At 34.5% G+C, this 19,327-nt stretch overlaps 1 pseudogene; it reads right to left on the bottom strand.

The window, feature by feature from the left end:
* Positions 1-9,688: 9,688 nt before the first annotated feature.
* Positions 9,689-12,982, bottom strand: LOC107750067 (carboxypeptidase O-like; annotated as a pseudogene).
* Between the last annotated feature and the right edge of the window lie 6,345 nt (positions 12,983-19,327).

Raw genomic sequence — 19,327 nt, 5'->3', positions numbered from 1 at the left:
ATATATCTTGTTTTAGTTGCTCTGCAGACTCTTTAAATAAATATATTGGAACAGACGTGAAAATAATTACATGAAAATATAGTGTTTATGTGAGCTGAGCATGTGTTACAGCTCTGAACAATGTGTGGATTGAAAGACGTAAGACTCAAGACACTCAGGAGACTCAGAAGTTAATGTCCAGCTGTTTGGACCTTTAGTGTTGATTCACCTTCACAAGACCACAATTAATGTCACTTAAACACATTTCTATCATGAGAACTCTCTGAAGATTTTAGCATGGTAATGGATATGACAATGTTAATGTATTTGGTCTTGGTGGAATAGATCTGCTACACTGCTGCTTATGCAATGCCATCTGAGGATCCAAAGGTCACACAGATTCAACTAGTGTCCTGCCATGCCCTACACAGACTGAGATTTCTCTGGATTCCCTGATTCTTTTCACAATATTATGTATGGTAGTTGGTGAAAGACCTAAATTCTTAGTGATTTTGCATTGAGAAATGATTTTTGATTTGTTTGACACTTCTCTCAGCCATGACCCAGCTTTGCTTGCAAAGACTGAGATGCTCCTTCTATACCCAAACATGACACCCTCACCTATTACCAATTCACCTGCTTACTGTGAAAAAAACTGTTTGAAAACTGTTTAACTTGGATATTCTGTAATCTTTTCACTTTTATTTAGCCTCTGTCCCAACTTTTTTGGAGTGTGTTGCAGCCATCAAAATCAAAATCTGTTTATATTTACAAAATACATTTAAGTTGGTCAGTGAAAACACTGGAAATCTTTTCTTTGTACTTTTGTCAATTAAATAAAAGTTATTTGATTTTATGAAAAGTCTTGATTTTATTGCATTTTACAAAACATCTCAACTTTTCTGGAATTGGGGTTGTAGTTATTTGAAAGGGTCTGTTTCATTTAGGTTGCAGTCAATGTAGGCAGCTCTGGGTTTTGGAACAGAGCAAATATGTTGATCTAGGAACTTGAACTACCTGAAAAATCATGGTCACTGATGAGGGAATAAGATATGTCTGAAGGTACCTCTATTAAGCACAAATCAGCATCTTTATTTATCAGATGAAAGTTTACATTGTCTGTCAAATAGTATAGATTAATTTCCCACATCCAAACTATTCCCTATCTCGAGCTCTGTTCTGGCCTTTGGCTCATGCAGGAGATTCTGGGACGTCCTCCCAGAGCAGCAGCCCTCCTCTCCCCTCGGCCAGCAGTTGAAAGCTCTTATCTCGGTCAGTCGAGGGGGAAGCGGGGGTCTGTGTTTCCACTGGAGCTGGTGACAGCCGCAGTCACTGCTTCAGATCTCTTGCTCTCCTGCATCTTCATTATTAGCCGCACAGGAAATCAGATCTGGAAGTAAATAAATAGAGGAACTGAATTAGAAAATTGGGTAGTCAATGGAAACTAAATGAGGTCAAAACTGTTTTCTTCAACAATCTATTGTAAAAAGAAGAAAAAAACTCTTGGGAAAGGAAGTTCAAATGCTGAAATAAAGCATCTGTACTATTGTAACGTTGTGGTCTGTTCCTTTTTGCAATAAAATGCATGTGGTATTTAACTTTTCTTAAATGAAAATAAGAACAGGAAAATGCAAAGTGTTTTATAAAGAACATCTTTCTGTCTGCTCTGTTCCTCTGGCAAAGCATTTTAATCATGGCTGTAAGTGGACATTGTAATGTGCAGTATAAAGTTAACTAATCATACTGTGTTTTACAATGTCAGATCTGCTACGCTGCTGCTGAATTGCTGCTGCTGTTGGTTATTGCTGTATTTGTAGATTATTGCTGCTGCAAGCAAGTACAGGAATGCTACTGCCAATACATAAGCCAATATGGTGCTGTGAGTGTTGAAGACATACCACTGCTGCACAAATAGCACATAAAATAACCCATAGCAGATCTATACAGGTGGAGCTGGGGAAGGTGGAGGGTTTCAGAGGAACTCTGAAAGTGCGTTGCAATGCTCAAGCGAATGCTAATCAGCTATTTAAATGTAAAGCAACAAGCTCATTGGCTGCGTATGCAACATGAACCAATCAGCTTGTGACAAGTCATTTAATGCTAAGAATATCATCAGTTTATGTTAAGGACCCATCAGCCTGCGCCATCTAGAGTTTCATGACAGAACTTGGTATTTATCAACACTCATTCAACTGAGTTGAAATAATATTCTGCTTGTGATCTCCAAAATATAGGCCTATATGTATATACAAATACAATTAAAAAAATAAATAAAATACATTAACTTTTGAATGACTATTTAATTGAAAAATATGATGTAGTTACAGCATCTATCAGCAGGCACTAACTAGATGCACATTTAGCAGATACTACAATCCAGCAGGGGGCAGAAAATCCTAATCAACCACCAAGAAAAAAAATACAAGAAGAAGATTAGACATTAATATCAACCTTTTCTTATGTTCCTCATATAAAGCTGACGTATGACTTCAAAATATAGTACACGGATTATATGGGCTACTTTTATGGTGCTATTTTGTTGTTTTTGTTAATTTTGGAGCACTGTAATTTTGAAATATCTTATTTGGTGGCTATACGGATTTGAAACATGCAGGTGAGTGAATGATGACAGATTTCCATTTTGTATAAATAATTACATTCATGTCAGATATTTCCTTATAAACTCTGTGTCGACTCTCTTCGGACCAAAACACGCGTCACACGGTGCAACTTTCATTTCTGTGGTATCACTCCGCGAACTGGCGGTTTCTTATTTTCTGCCATTAAAATGCAACATTATAGGCTATATGTAAATTATAGTGGACTTTTTTTTCTTATCAGAAGCTTTGAAGATTGATTGATTGATTTACTATCTTGTAGAAATATTATTATTTATTTATTTTTTTTATTTTTTATTAATAGCATTTTTAGGTTAGTTCCAACTCATAAAGCTGTTTTGGATATGTTGATCTATTTTTTTAAATCTATTTTATCGTTTTTTTATTCATATTTTTTATTGCTTTTTGTTGTTATTTTTTATTTTATAGGATATTTTTTATTTAAAAAATATTAATTACATACTTTGATATTTCATTGACAATGACTATACTATTACTCGATGATGTGAGAAATAGTGTTAGTAAGCTTTTGACTGGCAGTGCTTGTTTGTAAAGTCAAGGAAGTTGCCTTCATGGAGATCCATCATCATGTGGACTGAATGAAAATGCCGGTAGTGAAAACTGCGTGCTCTGCAGATAGTGTATTGAAGTGTGGGAAGTTGTGAGATGGAAATCTCAGGATGAGCTCAGGGAGATTTGATTTTTCAGAGTCTGTCTGCTGCCTATCAAGACCAAACGATAAAAGCTTTTGTTAAGTAACAAAAAATCTATCCACAGCAAAACAAGACAGATAAAGACTCAAGATATCTGTTGAATGAAGGAGATCTAGAACAGTACAAATGAGCAACAACAACAAAAAAAGAGGGAAATAGTCAGAAAATCTGTTATGCTTCACAAGACTTTCGATGTCCACGTGGACTTTGTTATGTGGGAAAAACATCTCGACAATTAAATCAAAGGATCAATGAACACAAGAGCTCTATTAGGAGAAAAGATATGTCCTATCCAGTTGCTGCACATTTCATTTCTTTTAATCATGATGTGTCTGCTCTACATTTCTTGGGAATCGAAAAGGTGTCTGTTCCACCAAGAGGTGCTGATATCGATACCCTTTTATTAAGACGAGAACTGTTCTGGATTGTAACTTTGCAAACTTTATCACCCTTAGGGTTAAATGATGAGGCATTATTCAATGTAATGTTGTAAAGTGTGTTTGCTGTATACAGCAAAACAAGACAGATAAAGACTCAAGATATCTGTTGAATGAAGGAGATCTAGAACAGTACAAATGAGCAACAACAACAAAAAAAGAGGGAAATAGTCAGAAAATCTGTTATGCTTCACAAGACTTTCGATGTCCATGTGGACTTTGTTATGTGGGAAAAACATCTCGACAATTCAATCAAAGGATCAGTGAACACAAGAGCTCTATTAGGAGAAAAGATATGTCCTATCCAGTTGCTGCACATTTCATTTCTTTTAATCATGATGTGTCTGCTCTACATTTCTTGGGAATCGAAAAGGTGTCTGTTCCACCAAGAGGTGGTGATATCGATACCCTTTTATTAAGACGAGAACTGTTCTGGATTGTAACTTTGCAAACTTTATCACCCTTAGGGTTAAATGATGAGGCATTATTCAATGTAATGTTGTAAAGTGTGTTTGCTGTATATCTAAGTGTCAGTTTGATTAAAAACAAGATGATGATATTAAAACATTAAGATGTGCGTTTTCTGATAAGCTATTGTGATTTTATAAATATAATTATTTTTGTATGTGAATAATGATATATTTTTCATTGGGGATGTTGTAAAGTGTCTTCTATTGTATACTTGAGCCATTGGTATCTATTACGTATGTGTTTGTGATTAGTCCACATATGTCAATCAATTACACTCATTGGTTGGGAGAGTATATAATAATTTAAAATTTTTTAATTCTATAGGCTACATTTGCCTGATGAAGGTCGGTGGACCGAAACGTTAAGAATTAGCAAGTATTGATAGTGTGCGGGTTCGTTACTTATTTATGCTTCACAAGACAAAAAACTAGTAATAAAACAAGCAGTGGAAGACGAATTCCTTGTGTGTTTGCACACAGTTGGCGAATAAAAGCTCATTCTGATTCTGATTCTGATATTCACCAATGTGGTAACATTTACATTTTCGTCACCTTAAAAACCTTATCTTTCAGAGGATAAGCAAACTGCACATATGCAGTTCCTTTCTGCACAACCCACACACCCTGAACCAGGAATACACACAACGGCCATCTCCAACAATAAACAGCACAATCCGCTACACAAATATTCTCAATATCCGTTTTGTATTTGGGGAAAGGCGTTGTCATTTGTCATATGCTGGACTCAAACAAACATCTGTTGGAAAAAATTAGATAGATAGATAGATAGATAGTATTAAAAATGAATTAAATTCATCACATGTATTAAAAATATATTGTATTTATATTATTATGCAATACTTATGCTACTCATATTTAATATTAATATTTATCTGAATATTTATTTTATTAGTACTTTAACAATTTAAAATTAAATTCGTTTTTAAATGTAGACTTTAATTTTGACATAAAATAATGCTTGCAACCCGTTTTATGAAATAAGAAAAAAAAAATACTTCTTTCCCCCACAATAAGATATTTAAAGCAGCAGGCTCAAGTTTGATTTGACAACTGACCATCTCCGTTTGCTTTCCATTTAGTTTTGTTGGAGAAATAGTTAGTGAATAGTGATTTCTCTTTCTTCATGGTGGGCACGTGGCTTCCTACAGTCTGCCATACAGATATCAGCTACCATCATTGTTTCAGCTGCTTACAAGGATTTTGCGGAATCAAACCGAATAAGCGGGTGGCTGATCATAGACCCCATCATCTGACAAAGTGGCAAGCCAAAAGTTTCTTCGGGAGAACATGACAGAAAGCAGAATGTTTCAGGGTGGCAGAAACACGCCTCAGATCTGGTTAAAGCCGTCTTGGTGGCAGTTGTCATGGAAACAGAAGTGGGCGGCAGGGCTGTCACTGTCCCATTAGTCGAGGTGATGAGTATATGGCACGTGGGCAGCTCCGAACTGTTGCACTGCAATAATAAGGCATCATCTACTGTATGATCTGTCATATTAGCATCTCACAAAGGTTTCATAAAAGACCTAGAAGTCCAACATCAAAATGTCTTTGCACTTCTTGTCTGATACATTGATCAGAAAAACAAAACACATGTATCAAAGAGGGATGATATTTGGAACGGAAATTGAAATTTAATAAATATATTGTATTGTAGGAGGCTGGAAAAACTGAGAGGTGGAAGGAGTTCAGAAAAACAAAACACATGTATCAAAGAGGGATGATATTTGGAAAGGAAATTGAAATTTAATAAATATATTGTATTGTAGGAGGCTGGAAAAACTGAGAGGTGGAAGGAGCTACACAAAGACAAAAGCAGAAAGAACAGTGGAGAAAAACTCTCACTTGTTACTCCTAGACAGCAATGAGATTAAATTGAGAGCAAACAGAAACTTTTGGTATTTTCTAATTTTCTGATTTTTTTTTTTTGCATGAGAAAAATAGACACTGAAGTTGGCAGTCAAAAGTCATTTTAATATAATCTCAAACATTTCTTAAACAATTCTCATGAAAATGTCTGTTATGCTAACTACAATTAGTATTTTAATTAATTAATATACACTACCATCCAAATGTTTAAGGTCATTAAGATTTTATTTTGAAAAAAAGTAATACTTTTAAAGACTTCACACTGTAACACTAGATTGTAAATTCAAATAAATGTTGTTCTTTTGAATTTGCTATTTATCAAAGAATTATAGGGGGAAAAAATGTATCATGGTTTGTCACATAAAAAAATATTAACATTGATAATAAGAAATGTTAATTTTTTTGAGCAGCAAATCAGCATATTAGAATGATTTCTGAAGGATCATGTGACACTGAAGACTGGAGTAATGATGCAACAAATTCAGCTTTGCATCACAGGAATAAATTATATTACAATAGAAAACAGTTCATTTAAATTGTAATAATATTTCACAATATTACTGTTTTTACTGTATTTTTAATCAAATAATTGCAGCATTTGTGAGCATGAGAGGCTTCTTTGTGCTTGTTTTTTTTATTGTAGTATACTTACTGTAAATACAAAATTAAAATCTCCTGAGATATAAAGAGAAACTTATGAGTAATAAAATGTTCCTGAGGGGGTGATTTAAAGAAGATGGTCTTATATGAGGTAATAAAGAGCTTTAGTTACAGAGGATCCAAAAATTACATTCTTATGATCCGTAGATGCATCATGACAAATGGCATGGATTGAATGTTTTGCCATTGACTAATGAATACGCCTTAATGTTGCACATTAACGTACAGCACAAACCCGACCAACAGCAAATAAATACCAGTGTCATTTTCAAAAACAATCCAATGCTTTCTAAAGCCCTCGAACGATCAGTGAAGTAAAAACTCAAGCCCAGCTGTGCGTCTATCATGAGACGTCAAGTCTGACTTCTATTTTCACCACTCCAAACGTCCTCTTTACAGATTTGGCTGGAGCCCAGTAGGCGATCATATTACCTTCATGTCACAGCACACAGCTATGATGGATGGCTCATACACATTATTCACCAGCACTGCTCCTCCAAACAGAGATTGTCTTTCTCGTATGGGGCCACCATAGAGCAGGTATGGAGATTGAGAGGTCTCTGAGAGGCACTGTTTTGTCATGATGGACCAATGGCATGACTAGAAGAACTCTGGGAGTTCTAGTTCATGAGGGTATAGTGGTACCACGGTTCAATAGTTATGGGTAAAGATTGAAAGTCTACTTCATGAGATCATGGTCACCGTTTTTGTCAGCTAAATTATTTACTTAAAGAATCCCTTGAGACTGCAACTAATATTTTCACATTTCTATATAATGAATAAAAAATGTAGTCATATTTTGTATTAAGTTTTAATTTGGATGTTCAGTACATAAAATACTACTACTAATAATAATGACAATAATAATAATAATCATTTTTATATCTCTTTATAAAAAATATTTTAATAATTAAATATTTAGATTTTTTTTACTTTTTTGTGTAATGTTTTGCTATTTTTATATTATAGACATTTTAAATATTATAGACCTTAAGTATATCTTTATTTATTTTAATGGATTTTTGTGTTCTAGAAATATCTAAATCTTTAATATTTTTATTGCTTTTAATTTTACACTTTTATTTTAAAATATATACGGTAATTTATATTATATACAGCAATAGGGCTATGCTCATCTTTGTTTGTTTGTTTATGTATCACTGGGCAATACTGCAGTGGTCCTAGACTTTATAGTTTTAGAGATGCACCAATATTAAAATTCTGTCCAAAACAGATAAGCTGATATATATATATATATATATATATATATATATATAAAGTTGACCCCTGACCTCTGGTTCAGTCCTTTGGTTGAACTGAAGAGAGGTATATACTCAGTATCCACCATCTTGATCTCTCTGGGAATTGTTAATATCACAAACAGGGCATATCTCTGTTCTCTTTGTCATCCAGTCAGTCAGTGATAAACAGAGGAGGGCTTCAGTGAGTCTAGAACAGGTCTTGGTGTGTAGAGTAGGAGAAGCTTGACACGGGGGAGATCTTATCCCTCATTTCTTTGATATGTTTAACTTCTGTGCAGTTGAGGAAGGGTTGCCTGATCTTCCCCAGGAGCACTGTTCTCTGTCCCTTTTTCTTTAGTTATACCTTTATTGTTTTATCTTATCTGAGGTTGCCGATGTTGACAGCAGTTTATACAAGCCTGCAACCATCTTCAGTGATATCTGTGTATATACTGCCACCAGCTGGCCAAAGGGAACGGTACGATCAATATTACAAAATGCAGAAAATCATGAAACACATTATTCTTACTAATAATATAATATTTAATGTTTTTTTTATTAATTTTAATAAATTAATAATTATTAATAATTAAACAATTATAGTTAATTCAATTATCTGTTTATTAATTATTTTGTTTATTAATTCAATAAACCTATAATAATAATAATAATAATAATAAACATAACTTACAGTACAAATGTCTGAATTGTATTGCATTAGACAGTAAAATATCAAACCAATAGGTTTTCGTTACACTGTTCTTGTTTAAGCATAACAGAAAACAACAAACAGTTTTGAGAAATAAAACTGCATGATGTGAAAAAATCCATTTAGATATAGTGATCTAAATCACATTAGTGCTTGAGATCCATAAGGCTGTCAGTGTTGTCCACAATGATATTTTCATAAAATATTTTATATTTAAAATAACTATTTTCATAATGTTATACTGTTGTGATGTACCAATAAATGATCTATATTAAAATTCAATACTATTTTTTTTCTAAATAAACTTAAACTAAAAACGAAAATAAAGTTTTATAACAGTATATAATTTTGTTTATTAACTTTGAGTTAGCACTAGATGACAGTAATCTAAATGTAAAAATAAAAGAAATGATCTTGCACAATTAAATATCCAATATCGACTAATGCTTATAAATGAAGAATCTCCATTATCAGGCAATAACTAATATGTGACCCTGGACCACAAAACCAGTCTTAAGTCGCTTGGGTATATTTTTAGCAATAGCCAAAAATACATTGTATGGGTCAAAATTATCGTTTTTTCTTTTATGCCAAAAATCATAAGGATATTAAGTAAAGATCATGTTCCATGAAGATATTTTGTAAATTTCCTACCGTAAATATATCAAAACTTAATTTTTGATTAGTAATATGCATTGCTAAGAACTTCTTTTGGACAAATTTAAAGGCGATTTTCTCAGTATTTTGATTTTTTTGCACCCTCAGATTCCAGATTTTCAAATAGTTGTATCTCGGCCAAATATTGTACTATATGATGCAGATTGACATCAATACAGCATCACACAAATTAAGTTTTGCTTACCAGTGGCATTGCACAAATGGCAGCCACCATGAGTGGAGATGACTTTATTAATAAAACTCTCCTTCTAGGCTGTTGGAATGACTGTCTTCATATTATGCAAGTATACATTGTTTTAAACATACTCACACAACACATCAGGGGAACTGCCCACTTTGTAGCTCTTCCCATGAACTGATTCGATGGCTTTAATCGCAACAAGACCTACTTCCATCTGCAAACACATTGATAGACGTGCGCATTTCATCCTAAGCTCCCAATCCTAAATGATCCTAAAAGCATTTGTTCTTCTACTTACCAGTTCATCGTAATTGGGTGCTGAGATGTTCGGGTGTCCATAGGGGACAAGGATCAGCTGACCGTATACGAGTGGATGATGAGATAACAGAGCAGTTGGTTTTGATGCATTCCCAAAAATTCAGTGACGGCTTTGGCCTCTTGTTCAGACAGAGCACTCGGACCATTATAGATTTCTGAACAGCATTTCCTGGAAATAGTGAACGAAGACAGATAGATTAAATGATTATGTGAGGACAAAAATGAAATTGTAATCATTTACAAATGTAAAAATAGCATCTACAACAGGTTAGTGGCATATTAACGGTGGTAGTGTCAATATAAAATGTAACATTTTTGAGTTGCAGGATTTTCATTTTTTTGTTTGTTTGTTTATGGCACTACAGCTATGTCATAATTAGTCAACCCCTATTCAACATTGCTGTTTTCAAGTTATTGTTTATATGGTACGGCACAAAATTGTGTTAAAAAACAAACAAACAAAAAAACAAGTAACCCTTTGAAAACTGTATAACAAAACGTAACTATCTTGAGCTGTTACACATACTGTGCATTTAGCCCATGAATGTGCTTAAGTTCAGATGCAAATACGGTAACTAAGTCAAAAGGGCTCTCGCAAAAGCTATGGAGAATACATTGTTTTATTAAATTGCACAGTCTATGGCTAAAAGAAGACACTAAAGACACATTTCTAGAGACACATCTGGCAGCCTTGTGTGAGTTTAAAATGTGGGCGTTGAAGAAAAAGCACAATATCATCAAGAGAAATAAAATAAAACACACACGAATTTCCGCCTAATGATTGCGAATAATTTTTCCGAAGAATGTGTATTTTTTATATTTTTCACAAAACAGTCAAGTCATATATCACAAGAAAGCTCTCATTCTCAGGAATTTGACAATGTTTTCATTGTGTGACAATCACAGATCGAATGATCTTCAATAGAATCGCGATGTGAAACTTCTCACCTCTAAGCAAATTTTCGTATGGGTTACATTCCTACTCGTAGCACTGCTTCAGTCAGCCGCAAACAGCCACAAATATCTATATACTCTATATTGCTTTTTAGATTACGATCTCTTCTTTCAAACAAGACCATTTTCACGTTTCTGCGTGCTTCCATCGGTGAGATATATAGCGTTTTATCCAGATGCGCAACAGAAGCGCACCAGAGAAAAAAAGACGCTCTTTTGGCAAACACCGCGCTCTCCAAATCATAGCAGCTCCAGTCAGCGGCTCTTATTTTCTACAACTCTGGGCTGCTCAGTGGGTGGAAATAAGTAAGATTATACGCAGCTCAAGCGCACCGGCCACTCAGAGCCGTGAAATTTGACACCTCTGGGTCAATAGACAGGAGGGGGGAGAGAGAGGATCCGGGTCAGCTTTTTTTCTGGCACATCTTGGCACCTAGTGGAATCAAACAATATAGCCGTAGTTGCAGAGAGCTGGAGCAAATAGAACCTGAATAACAGACTTAAAAAAAAAAATTCTGAAAAAAAAATCAAAAAGTGCCTGTTTTTTTAGTGTTTATTGTAATATTTAAAACATATATAATGTTATTTATGAAGAATTACAACCATATTTTGTAGTTCAAAGGGTTTTCTATACAATGACACCATTTTCTTTTCATTTCCTCCATTGTATGTGTGTAGGGTAAACATTTGAATTTGCGTATGTCAAATTTAGGCGAAAATACACAAAAACGCCCCTGAGCTTTTAATATCAAATTGAACTGTCATATCCATATAACTCTTAGGGTCACCAAGCTACAATAGGAGCTTTACATCCATTATAATGGCAGTATCAATATTGATGAGCTCTGCATATATCTATTCATAAGTACGAGAAAATAACACAGCATTTTTAGGAAAAAATAAATAGTTCAGGATTCCTAAAAATTGGAGTAGCATTGCATTTACAGATAGTACATTCTAAACAATGGCCTGTCATTTAATATATAATGGATGTGATATTTCTGGGAATAACACTTCAGGTGAATATCATCATGAATAAATGATTCATAATAACTTTACTGTGGCAAAGTTTCACCTCTTTAACGAAATGCTGGCAGAAAGCTGGAGCGATCCATTCCCTGGCATGAATCCCACAGTCCATCCAAACAGCTTTCTTTGGTGTGGTGCTGTTTAAGCTGATCTGCATGTCAGATGCAAACAAACGAACAAGAAAGTACTATGGTAATACCACGGCATTATTTCAAGTACCTTGGAATATTAACACTTGACACCATCACTGTACCATGGTACCACTTTAAAACTTTTATTAAGGGGCGCAAACGTAACCTAAAATAAGTTGTGTGGTTTTATTTGATCCTAGTAAATACAATGTTTAATAGCTACATTTAATGGCTCATTTTTGTGCATATGAATAGTTTTTGGAACAGGGTTATTATAGTTAACTAAAACTCAAATTAAAACCATTTTCGTTACTTGAAAAAAAAAAGTTAACTGGAATAAAAAAAAATATATATAGAAAAACTTTCTAAACTTTAATAAACTTTAATTTAATTTCTTATTGTAATTTAGTTTAACCTGATGAGCTAAAATAACAAAGTAGAGCCGAAATAAAAATGAATAAAAACTATATAGACATATTAAATAAAAGAAAAAATACTATTATTTATTATAACAAATGGAGTATTGCACTATACAGGAGTACCTTTAGTAATGCAATGTTCCTGTTCTCATAAGTTTGCCCATATATCATACTGGACACAACATCTGGGTTTTCCCTTTCCATCTGATTCATCCATGCTGAAATCTGTGTGGAGAGATTTATCGGGTCAATAAATGAATGAATGAATGAATCAATCAATCAATCAATCAATCAATGTAATATGCTTGATAATCTCACCTCATCCATGGTGTTGTACTTCGTGTAGTCATATGATTTGTGTTCTAGTCCACCAGCCAATCTGTAATGAATTAAGATACTTTACTGATTCTAATGGGAAAACAAGAAAACAAAACTTGTTTTCTTCTGTCTTAATTCAAACTCTGGAGACCATTAAGATAATGTCATAACCCTGAAATCTTACCTGTCCTGGACCACCAGAGCCAAGACCAACAAAACACACATTATTGAGCCTTTCATGGTTGGTTTCTTATCCAAGCTTGTTGAACCTGACAGTATGAACCTAGTACAGCCTGACAGTGACTTATAAAGCGATTCCTAACTGACCGAGAGATACCCTCTTAACCAATGTTAATATTTAAACCAAAGACATTTATTTAGCATCTAACTTATCATAAATCTGTTCCAACACAATGAGCTGTTAATAAAGCACAACCTCCTGTAATCAGGGCATTGTGACAATAAATATTAAAAGTATCTATCAATTAGCCTTATTTGTTGAGTCAACTTAAAAAAAAAAAATTACCCCCCTTGGGCTGGGCAATTAACTAGCATTGAAGATTATGTGATTGTATGGTGATTTATTGCCATTTTATATGACATCCAGACTGAAGCAGTCCAATGGTCAAAAGGTCATGAGTTTTTATTTATTTATGACTTTTTATATAATTATAGTATTTCCATTTTGACTTTCTATTTATTATACACTCTCATAAAAAAAGGTACAAAAGCTGTCACTGGGGCAGTACCTTTTCAAAAGTTACACCTTTTTATCTAAAGTGTCCATATTGGTGCCTTAAAGGGGTCATATGATGCGATTTCAAGTTTTCCTTTCTCTTTGAAGTGTTACAAGCTCTTGGTGCATAAAGAAGATCTGTAAAGTTGCAAAGACTAAAGTCTCAAATCCAAAGATATTGACTGTTCAAATGCGGAGTTTTGCGCAGCGCAGAGTAACGCGTTGTGTGTGTGTGTGTGTGTGTGAGGGGAACAGGGTCACATCACAGGTGAGTGAACTGCCTGTCAGAAATCATAGCATGTCAGCTGTCTTAACCGCGGCTTGTGTACTGCATAATCACTGTGTCTGTCACGCGACTCTGTTGCCCTTTCGGGCTTGAACTGATGGTAAAACTAACGACATTATTAACTCTTGATAATAATGTCTTAAGTCTTGATATTTACTTTGAAAGATGAAGCTCGCGATTATGGTAAGGGGCGTTACATTTCCGACGCGTGCTTGTGGTGTTCGGCCAATCACAATGCACTGGGTCAGCTGGCCAATCAGAGCAGACTTTCAAAGGGGGCTTTGTTGAAAACTACTTGTTTGAGAGAGGCGGGGCATAGAGGACCTACAATAATGTACAGTATTTGAAAATTTAATTTAATGTTTTTTGAACATTAAAGCATGTCAACATATTCTGTTACACCAAATACACAAAATAATGATCTTTAAAATAGCATCATATGACCCCTTTAAGGTACATATTGTACCTAAAATGTACAAAAGTGTACCTTCTGTGCCTTTATTTTCTGAGCGTGTAGGCTATACAATTTATTTAATGCTTTATTAAAACAGTTGCTGATATGACTGAAATAAATATAAAATCATGGTGATACTAATAACAATTATTATAGTATGGAAATCAATATAGTTACTGAAATATCTGAAAAACATGGTGGGCCATATCCAATATATATTCTAAACCAGGGATCCTCAAATCTGGCCCACAAGATCCACTTTCCGGCAGAGTTTAGCTCTAACCCTAATCAAATACACCTGAGCATGCTAATCAATGTCTTCAGGATCATTAATAGAAAAATCACAGGTAGGTGAGTTTGATCAGGGTTGGAGCTAAACTCTGCAGTGCATTGGCCCTCTAGGGCAAGATTTGAGGAACCCTGTTCTAAACTATAGGCAAGGCAAGACAAAGGCTTTATGTATGAGTTTCTGAGGAATACAGCCACTAGATGGAGACAGGGGTGGCTGAAAACATTTTACAGAAGGGTTTTTGTAACAAGTTCATCTTTTTATTCACATCAAATTACCTTTAGTCACATGTCACACCATTAATGACAATAAATAAAGAGAACAATTATTGAATTGATTTATGAAAAAAAAAACTGTTATTGAATAAAATATTATATAATATTTATTTAAAAAAAATATATAGATAACATTAAATATTAACAAGTGAACGTGTTATGAAATCCATTGTAGAAAAAAAGGTTGCAAACTCTCGAAATTCTTTAGGGTGAAATTAAATATACTAGTGACAATTAAAAAGCAGAAACTATAGGCGGTCGACAGAGCAAAGTGTCAAGTGAGGAGTGAGACGAGGGTTTTGTTACGTCATAAGTGTTTCAAACTTTCAGGGGTTCGCTGCTAGCTGGCGATCTTTGTGAACCCATGGACGACTGTTTATGTGGTTTTTACCTGATCTCGAATCAGTTTGTAGACATCTATATAAGTAAAAGAAAAAAAAATGTGATTATTCTCTTATTGGCCTGATTAATCAAGCTGTCTATAAAACAAACAAAATAAACTCTACAAGTTAATATAGCCTAATAACACATATTATACAGACACTTTTTATTATACAGACATATTACACAGACACATATTATACAATTGTATTAGATTTGTTAATTGTATTTAATATGTTGCACTTTGAATTAAACATTTGCAATTGGTTTGTTACAGGTGTTTTTATGCATGTATGAGCTGAGTTTCAGGTGCATTTACACAGTTTTGACCAACAGGTGTCACCAGTGCGTGGTGTTTCGAGCGCTTCGGAAAAGTGAATCATTTTGAATCAAAAAGTTTTGTTTCTCCCATCACTACTGACAGGAACAGGCAAACACCTAACAGGGAGTTAGAAACACCCACAATGAACTGGACAGAACACACAGGGAGAATAAACAGGGAAAGAAATGAGAAGGGTAAGGAGGGAGAACTGGTGGGGCAAATGAACTAATGATGAGGTAATCAGGGTGTGGGGTTGTCAGCTCCCAGAAAAATGTCCAGCCCAAAGCCGACTCAAAAGTCTACTCAAAATCCACTCAAAAGGAATGAAAATTATCCCAATTTCTACAGATAAACTTTTGGTGGCAGCAGTATAAAAGTAACCTTAAAAGTAACACAACCCGCGGCTCTGTAATTTTCCTGCAACTGCATTTTCAAAATAGCCCAATTGCGAAAAACCGAGACCCTAGCAATACTGCAAAAAGAGAGGCTGACAAAAGAGCACATGACACACAAACAAACAAAAACAAACATGGCAGAAGACATGTGCTCACACAAACAACAACACAGAAGGGCACGTAGCAAACAAATTTCAATCCGCCATATGCTCAAACAGAAAATACAGCAGGTAAGACTGACATCTGTACATACCAAGACCAGACAACAGACATAAGCACACAACCAGGCCAACAATACCAAAACCCTGCACATAAAGCAAGACTAATAGGGGTGTCAGGATCCCATCATTACAGATCATTACTTGACCCAAAGTGGAGAAAGATGTGTCTGCTACTATTGGCTAGCGTCCATTAGTTTAATTGACGCTCATAAATTCCTTTTACCAATGTACAAATAAAGCCTTTGGCTGATTTTGTCACTGAGTTGCATGTTTTAGGCTGCAGTGTAAACATGATGCTGTTGGATAGGATGAGTAATAGACTACTGTTGTGAACATAAATATAGACAGGAAATCACAAACATTTTAGCATCACTTGTGTAGAGAAAAGATAAAGGCTGAATACACAGTGCGAGCATGTGTTTTGGTGGATATCTTGGCATACATTGTCATAAGTTGTTATTTTGTTAAATGCAGAGGAGAAAATGACTGGCTCTTTGGGACCTCACAGGAAGTGTCTTGGTACAAACTGTTCATGCCAGTTTATTATCAGCCGATAATAGTTATTATTAGAGTTTTATGTGTTTAGATGCCACAGTGCATGACTGAATTTGGTTTTAATATTTGTAATTTATTTGTTGCAGTGTGAATTAAAGGAATAGTTCACCCAAAAATGAAAATATGCTGAAAATGTATTGTCACCTGCACAATACACAACTGTACTATCCTCTGCAGTTAATGGGTGCCATCAGAATGTCCAAACAACTGATAAAAACATCACAATAATCCACAAGTATCTTGTGAAGCAAAAAGCTATATGTTTGCAAGATCTATCATTAAGGCATTTTAACTTTAAACTGTTTCTTCTGGACAGAATTTAAGTCTATTATGCATAATAATACTTCCTCCAGTGAAAAAGTCCATCCCCTGTTGCCATTTCACATCAAAATTCACTGACATATTTGTTTAGAACTGTTTTTGCTTGTAAACTGTGCTTCATCTGTGCGTGTTTCTCTCCTGATTCAGGCAAGATGACGTTTTCAGTGGAGAAAGCAATATTATGGATAGAGGACTCATCTTTTTATTTCACAAGATGTTAATTGATGGACTGGAGTTGTGTAGATTACTTGTGGATCATTGTGATGTTTTTATCAGCTGTTTGAACTCTCATTCTGATGGCACCCATTCACTGCAGATGTGATGAATTCACAGTGTGAGCATGTGTTTGGGTGGATGTCTTGGCATGCATTATCATAACAGTTATTATTTTGTTAAATAGGAGTAGAAAATGACTTGACTCTTTGGGACCTCACAGGAAATGTCTTGGAACAAGCTGTTTAGCATTTCTGCAAGCAGATTATATTGTCACAAGAACATTTGTATAAGTTATGGAATATGGAGTATTAATAAGAGGTTTTGGACTGCAGCTGCGGTTTCAAACTGGTGTGTATTTATTTATTATTTATGTTTTATTTATTTATTTTTTGCAGCAAATGCTCTTACACAAGCTGTGCATGGAAGTTATATCATGCCTGGTCAGCGTAATGTGTCTGGTATGTTGGGAAAAAGATCCAAATTGCAGTCGGACAAGAAACAGAGCCACCCCTGCTGTTTTACTGTGTGTGAGAGCAGTTCCTGTTAACAACTCTTGTTAATGAGTATATGCATTGCTGACATAGTTTCCTTATTCTCTTGTTGTGAAAATAAAGTCAAAAGTTTGGTATTACTATAAAAATGACCATGAAAGAACCATGTACCTGTATATACCTATAATGGTAATGCAATGGTATTTTTAGTACTTGAGTACTACTTTACCATAGTAAATGTCCATTATCACTATATATATTGAGAGGGATATGTCCTCATATCCAGATTTTTGATGAATTAATATGGGTTTTCAGTGGCAGATTCTTACATATTATTTGCCATGATATTCGCTGCTGAATATCAGTTGAAAATCAGTTTGCTTGTCTTAATTGAAACAAGCACTTTATCTATTAACCTGTTAATGCTGTGCTGTCTCTATGCATTCATTAATGTATATTTATCTGTAACATGTAGCCATTAGGTCATAATTTATGTTCATAAATCAGTGCAAATAAAAAGGAAGAACATTGTACAGTACAGTACTTTTTTTTTTTTTTACATCAACATTTAAAGCACTTACTCAAACAAATGAGCTGCAAAACAGAATAGGGGTCTGAGAGAGAGAATAAACAACAAGAGCACTTTCTTCAATGGAAGCCATTTGTGTAAAGAGCCTTACCCCATTAACAGTAAATATCAGGGTATTTATGACAATATGGGTGCCATTAGCCATCTGGGATCTCTAACAAACAAAACAAATAATATATGTGCAAATAGTTTCCTTATTAGTCTTGATTCTGATTGTTCTTTCTCTATGATGGACTTAATTAATTTTACTCTTTAAATATCTGGAAAAAAAAAATGGAAGAAATAGTTCACCTAAAAATGAAAATTTGCTGAAAAATTACTCACCCTCAGGCCATATAAAATGTAAATGAGTTTGTTTCGTCATCAAAACAGATATGGAGAAATGTAGCATTACATCACTTGCTCACCAATGGATCCTCTGCAGTGAATGGGTGCCATCAGAATGAGAGTTCAAACAACTGATAAAAACATCACAATAATCTACAAGTAATCCACACGACTCCAGTCCGTCAATTAACATCTTATGAAGTGAAAAGCTGCGTGTATGTATGGAACAAATTTATAATTAAGGCTTGGTAACTTTAAACAGTCACTTCTGGTCAAAACACGAGTCCATAATCCATAATCATGCTTCCTCCAGTGGAAAAGTTCATCCCCTGTTGTCCTCACATTAAAATGTATCAATATATTTGTTTTGATTGTTTCCGCTTGTAAATGGTGCTTGATCTGTGCATATTTCTCTTCTAAATTAAGATGAACTTTTTCACGGAAGAAAGTGTTATTATGGATTATGGACTCATATTTTGGGCAGAAGCGACTGTTAATTGATGGATCTCCTATGTCCTATCTTTGCCTCAGTATGTTTCCTGACTAAAAGAGCTCTTTTAGAAATATTGGTAAACAACTTTAGCTGCATGTTTCATGTTGCTGTTAACTTTTAGCATTATCTCAATTCAGATTTTTTTTTCCTGCTATAGCAATAGAGAAACTCTTATCAGCCAGGTAGTTTCCAGACTGTTAAGACTATGAATATATTTTTTCCCATCTCCAAATT

This window comes from Sinocyclocheilus rhinocerous, unplaced genomic scaffold (genome assembly GCF_001515625.1).
Source record: "Sinocyclocheilus rhinocerous isolate Xijiao unplaced genomic scaffold, SAMN03320098_v1.1 scaffold1956, whole genome shotgun sequence".
Lineage (NCBI taxonomy): Eukaryota > Metazoa > Chordata > Actinopteri > Cypriniformes > Cyprinidae > Sinocyclocheilus > Sinocyclocheilus rhinocerous.
Note: the sequence above shows the minus strand (reverse complement) of the source record. Positions and strands in the feature narration are given on the sequence as shown.